Raw genomic sequence first — 7367 nt, 5'->3', positions numbered from 1 at the left:
GCATGTAGATGTCAAAAATCCACATGGTCAATAATTTAAAAAATCGACCACATTTATAATTTGACATTTTTTTTAAATAATATTCATGTTATCTTTATCCTAGTGGATTCCTCACTAAAAGATACATGCTCACTACTAAGATCTCTGTAAAATAATTTATTTTGTACAAGTAAAAAATAAATAAAACACCCCACTATGGTGATGGAGGCCCATGTTGTCCTCCATCCTTTTATACAATATTCTAATAGGTGAAAATAGTGTAAATTTGATTATTATATTTTTTAAATAATTTTTTTATTCCTAATAGTTTTAAAAACAATCTTATTTATCTTGCAAAAAGTTGGTTGCATATTTTCATAGAATTATTTTAAATAGGAAGATAAATGATTGGATAAATCTTTATTCTACATGAACATGATTCTGTAATATACCAACATATCATTTCAAATCAATTCTTAAATAACGAAAAAAATAAAATTGAAACATAAAATAACCCTTTGAAATCAAATTTTTATATCAAGAATAATAAGTAAATTATAAGTATAATTTTTTAGGGTTGAAAGAGCGAGAGCAAGGATTGGAAATCTAATCAAGCTAATGGATCACACAATTTGTTGATGTTTAGAAGAATCAAAAAATACCACCAAATATTTCTAGACGAATGATAAAGCATCATCTTTCCCCCAAAATAAAGGATTTGAATGCTAAAAAATCAATTTATGTAGATTAGAAAGAGAGTATAATAGGAAGAATATACAAATCAAAATATTTCTCATAAAGATATTATCACTATCAATCACCTCCTACCCCTTCACCTTAATTGGAGCAATTCTTGAATAACAAATTATTATCTTTTATTTATTCCAAACATGTAAATACTTTTTAGGTGAGAAACCATTACCTAGAGTACTTCCCTTGACCCCTTCAGTAGCAATTGAAATCAAAAGGTGGAACCAACATGAAAATACCAACTAGATAGTGTTGAAGAAACTCTGTCTGCATTCACCCATCATGGAGCCAAAGGTTAATTTCTTGTACATAGATGTCAAATCCATGACCAAATCATAGACAAAAGAAACCCCAAAGTTTGCCAATGAAAATGAGAACCAAGTGAAAGGAAGAGAGAGGATGACATGTTGAATTAATTTTCTAATAAATCATTTTTAAAATTTTTGAAAACTATACATGTTTAGAATTTAAATACAAAATCTGAAAACTTAGTAGTTTAAAAATATTTAATTATATGCATTAATTGGATAAATTAATTAAAATATTGAATTAAATGGATGGAATGATATCATTCCTTGGAGGAACAAATAATCAAAAACTAAATTATATACTATAATTCTCTTATAACCTCTTAGAATCTTTCTTCTCTAAGAATATGTTATTTGAAAATGAATATGTTATTAGTCGATAGGATTTTATGGTGAGATTTGCCCACCAAATTTAAGAATCCTCACCCCTGAACTTTTTTGTTCAAAAGGTGTGTTACTTTTAAAGGTGTAGGTTGCAATTTGGAGTGCTTGCACATTGTTGAAGACTTTGGATACTTAAATGTGATGCTGCAAATGGAGACTATGATATCAAAACAAGTTTGAAATGGAAAGTAAGTGACTAATGATAATCAAGAGCTAGATTTAGACCTTTGTGATCTTGATCGTTATGGCTAATCCTGCAAAACAAAATATATCTTTAATTAGAAAAACAAGAAAAATTTGCAAAAACAAAGAATACAGCTACAAACAATAATTAAATTTTGCTATTTATATTATTAAAAAAGTATGATTTGAAATGAATAAATAACACATGGGAGTAGAAATTATGGTGGAAGAGGTAGGGTTTAAAGTGCACTTTTTTTCGTTAGCTTAAATGCAAACAAGCATGCAACACCTTTTTCCTGCATAATTCTCCTTATTTCACAAATCGAATAGAACATCATGCAGCGGAACAAAAAGTTAACTTGTTGTATTGACACCCCCCATTAAGTCTAATTAATGAGAGCTATGCGTCCTAGAAACAAAGCCTGATCAGGACCCTGATTACAAAGAGGAAAGGAGAAAAATCAAGTGAGATAAACTCTTAACCATTTGTTGTGTGCTTCTACTCACAAAGAGAAGCTGAGAAGGGGGGCACTAGGAAGAGAACCAAACCACCCAATTGTGTGCAGTTGAAGAAAAAGGAAAAGCTCTTGGGGCTTCTGAAGAAAGGGGGTTTTACCCCTTAAATTGAAAGGTTGAAGGGTTCTAAGAGGGATGTTACCAGCTATTTTTGCAAGCACTAGAAAGATGGGACTATTATCCTCCATTGGTGGAAGGTATTGGTTGATGGGAGCCTCATTCCCCAAGTCACTAGCCTATCGACTGAGGGGATGAAATTTTATAGATATAGGACTTCTATACAGCAAGTTGTGTAGAAAATGCACACAGGCCGACCAACTTTTTTCAAAATCTTCAGGGATGAAGATTACAATGATTTTAACGCTAACCCCATAAAATTGGCAGATTTTACGATTTCTAGATAGGCAAAATTACGGTTCAAATGTGAAAATAGGACTCTATTAGGGTTTTGAAGAGAAAAGGGAATTGGACTGCAAATTTGGAAAGGGTAAAACCTAAAGCATAGGGAAACCTTGGAAAATGTTTATAAATCTGAATTTCAATGAAATTGATTGAAATCTATACAAAATCCAATTAATTTTTAAAATTACGGTTTTATGACCTAACCACTTAATTTTTGAAATTTGAATTTGGAAAAGAAGAGGGAAATAAAAAATTTGAATTGTAGGAATGAAGAAAAATCTAAATATAGTCACAAATCTGAAAATTGAATGTAAGTTTAATTTTTGCACAAGTTCATGATAATGTTTGAAAATTAGGGTTCGAATAATTAACCACTTAATTTTGTAAATTAAACAAAACAAGGAGGAAATTGAATTTGACAAACAAAGCAATTTTTAGATGTAAGACAATAGCAAGATAAACACATGTTCAATTTCAATTTTAAAACAAGTGTTTTGAATGAATTAACCACTAAGTGTGCATAAAAATTAAACTTCCAAGTTTGTTCCAAGGAAAGAATTCAAGATGTCGCGTTCACGAAAATGTAATGTTTGGAAAAATGAGCGAATAAGAGATCTAGCGGAAAGCCTTTCTTCCCTCCAAAGAGAGATGGAAGTTTCACTTCGGATTTCCCTTCAAATACTTTTCACTCATTGCATTAGAAGATGGGGGAAAATGCACTAGATTCAACCTCCAGAGAAGGAAGTAATATTCTGATTGATGTGGGAATGGTAGGTTGCTCCTCTCTTAATGAATGAGATTGAATTTATTGAATTGTGTACTAATGACTAAGAGAATAAAGTGACAAAGATCTTGTTGTAAGTCGAGATAGAAGTGTAGGATGAAGTTGTGCACCAGGATCTGGCAATAATATGTCGAGACGAAGTCGCCTTGGAATTTGACCAAAACTTGTCCGGACCGTGCTGAAATGTGTACGCAGTCCTCCAAAACAATCCATGAAAGGAAAATGATTCTTTTACCTCTACAAATGGATTCCAAATACGAAAGTACTGTTGCACACCTACAACCTACACATAGAAAAGAGAGGAAAAGGGGTTGGGATTGGGGGTTTGCCTTCATTTCAAACACCAGTTTTTGAATTAACCAAATGAAAAGTACTTGCAAGTATACGTAAATGAAAGATTGAAATGTAAATCACCTCAAGGGAGGTTGTTATAGATATGTTGATAGAATTTCTCGGATGAAGTTGAATGTTGGAATGAATCTCCTCTTCAATGGTTGAATCTTTGACTTGAATGCAACACCTATCCTTGAAAGAAGACTTGAGATGCTCAATACTTGAAAGTGATTCTTGAATGCTTGAATGTGTGATCTCGTGAAATTCTCGCTTATGAAACTTCCTTCCCCAAAATGACTGCAACTTATATACTCATCAAATAGTGTTATTGAACTAATTTTCCATGATAGGCGGACACTAGGGGAGTTTACCTGCTCAATGCACAACCACCAAAGCATAATTTGAGGATTAATACCCCAAAATAGAGTAGGGACAGGGGCACCATGCCCCTGTCCTGCCTTTTTTTCTAGGACAGGATGCTTGTTTAGGCAGAGTGGGGAGCAAGAAATATGCAGTTTTTCAAGGCCTCAGCAAGTCTCTAGTCTCCAATCAGGCTTAGGGATTCAATTTTTCATGTGTGGGGACCTTATTATGGTCTAAAATTGCAAGGGTCACAATTTTATGACACTAAAGTTATTATAATTATATTTAAGGTTTATGGATTGGTTGTAATAAATCGATTCAGGGAGTCATTGTGCCTTCTTCGACCTATGTTTTAAATAGAAATTCATAAAGATTTAAGACTGACAAAATTTATGCATTGGGGTAAGTGATCAGGGTTGAAGATGGGTACCTTTTTCCTATAAAGAGAGATATTGATGTACTAATGTGATTAAAAAGAAGAAAAAGCTCAAGAATGTTGTCAATGATCTTTGTAATGAATAAGAAAATCACATTTTTTTCCGAACAAACCTATTTGAGAAATCTTTTTGTGCTTCCTATCAAGAAGTTAGATAATTAGGTTGTCTTGAAGATTGAGTACAGGGCTATAGAAAAATTAAGTTGCTCATACAAGGCAAAGTACTAAGACAGAGACTTTTAAGGTTGATAATTTGTAGTATCTCTACAAATGTACTCAATTTAAAAGTTGAATTCCATGCACTAATGAATTTTCATTTTCCTTATAAGGGTATATCTAAAATTTAGTGTTACCAATACCAGCTAAACACAAAAGTAGATTAGAAAAGAAAAGCATCGATTTCCATAATAAAATAAAGAGTTTATAATTATGTCTTATTTTTTATGCCTAAATTGAAATAAATTGGTTATTCTTATAATTATTATTAAATATGTTATCGACATCGATAAACTAGTATATCAATATCAATAAAGTAAATATGCTAAGCAAACTTTAAACCTTAAAGCCAGACTTTAAAATATTTGCCTGCATTTTTCATGCGTATAACAAAATGGGAGCTATGGAATGTTGTATGGAAATCTACTATAGGGTGAAATGGCTTAAATAAGACGCACTAAGCATACGGTTTTAGTCTTAAAAATGTTAAACATTCAGAGTTGACTGACATTTTTGTGCTTAATATGTCAATTAAGGAGTGTGTTCATGCAAAGAATACAAAGACTTTCCAATTTGAGTTAACAACTTAAATTTAACAAAATACATGTTGGAAATTATAATGTATTCAATAGAATACCATGCTCTCTTTAAATATTATCCACAATGGCCAAACTCAAAATTTTTTTTATTTTAATGAAATGTAAAAGGTAGCATGGATTGTGGGTTTTTTTTTTTTTTTTTGATAGGTAATGGGCCGAAGCCGATAAGGTGTACATACCCTACCCCCTTGTTTGATTTGAACTTGTGACCTCTCTTTAAAAAGCACAAATTCTCCACCATTAGGCCAACTCAGGTTGTACGGGTTATGGGTTCTTTAATGTTGACTATTGTAACTCAAATTAGAACAAGCAATGGAACACCAATTTGAGAAAGAAACAGTAACAGTGGTGATTGAGAAGTAAATAAGAATTAAGTATGACTTTCTAATGCCTTGTATATTCATTTGAAGGATTTTTTTCATTTCATCCTTATAAAGTGGGATAGAATAGTATCAAACGCAACATGCTACCTAGTTAATAAATTGCTTGAGTCAAGTACCATATTTTCCTTGTTACATGAAATTTTTTATGTGAATTTTTTTAATCTATAAAATCAACTACTAAAACCCACAAGGAGATAAGATGCTACAATAACACGAACTATAGTTGTTTTCAAAATTACTCCTAGCCATCACACCAAGTTCATCAAAGTTGTGAGGAACACCCATGTAGAAGAAAGATAAGAGTTTCTACTCTCTAACGTCAACCACATTTTTACTTCATAAGGAGGTAATTTATCTATCCAAAGTAGTAGAAGAATTTATAGGTTTGTGGTCAACATATCATGCATTGCAATTTCCTTTTTTCCTCTCCCACTATTTCATCTATAGATGACCCAATATCAATAGTAATGATATGGAATGGTTAATAACAAAAGAGTTCATCCAAACAAAAGGACCCAAAAATATCTAATTATTCATCATGAATTCTTCTAAACCAAATTTTGACACAAACAATTGCTAAGGATACACCCCTCCTTAACTAATTATTTATGCAAGATGCTACGAACTTCAACTTTTTGTAACTAAATAAGTAGTGTCAACAAACCAAATGAAATGTAGGTGAGGACTACAAGGTGAGAGAATAAACTAGTAGCCAGTATTGGATTGCTACATATAAATCTTCTAGTGGGGTTGTGGATGTTTAAATTATCATCACAATGGAAGGATGTGTTTACACAGCAATTATAAGAATTGAGTAAATTTGACATAGATTTAAATGTTAAGGAGTTTTGTAGTAAAATGCCAACAAGACTACTTTATTATAAAACTATGTATCTTTAGAGAATTTGGTATTTCATTCAACATTGTTGAGCAAATAAAGAAAGACTCGGTATTTCATTCAACATTGTTGACCAACTTATCGTCCCATTTTCTACTATAATTATCCCATAATCTTTCACCTGTTCTCCCCATTTCAATAGGGTCTCTTTTCTTATGTCTTCCAAATTCAGATATTCCTCCAAATTTTTTGTAATTATTTCATGAGTCTTTACGAAATAATCCTTGCTCTCCATTTGCTATTTCCCACGTGATATATCTTGTTATTATATCCCAGCTTTCTAAAATATAATTCCACACTATCGAGCCTCTAGGAGAATCTCTTACTTTGAGTATGCTAATCGGGTAATTGGAATTTACATACTTCCTTCTTATGATTTTAATCCATTTCTCATTACTATTTGTATATAGTCTCCATACATCCTACTTTTTTTGGCTTGCATTTATTGTCCCACGTTAATAGGGGTATTCTGTTTTGGTCATTCATGCCATTCCAAAAGAATCTTTTCATGATTTTTTTCATTTCTGCATCTATTCCATCAGGGATTTTAGAGAGGACATGGAGTATAACGGGACTGTCAAAAGCACTGATTTTATCATAAGCAATCTTCCTACTGACGAAATCCATTTACCTTTCCATAGAATCTTCTTGTCTACGTAGCTTGAAACTATGTTCATCCAGTATTCCTTTTTATTCATCCCTTTAAAGAGTCATGTGCCCAAGAACTTGCCTAGAAAATTAGCTACTTTAAGTTTTAGGATGTTGGTCGAATCCCTTGCAAGACTTGGTTGAGTATTGACGAAGAAGACCTTCGATTTACAAAAATTAATTTT

This window comes from Cryptomeria japonica, chromosome 8 (genome assembly GCF_030272615.1).
Source record: "Cryptomeria japonica chromosome 8, Sugi_1.0, whole genome shotgun sequence".
Taxonomy (NCBI): Eukaryota; Viridiplantae; Streptophyta; class Pinopsida; order Cupressales; family Cupressaceae; genus Cryptomeria; species Cryptomeria japonica.
This window is presented reverse-complemented; position numbering follows the sequence as displayed.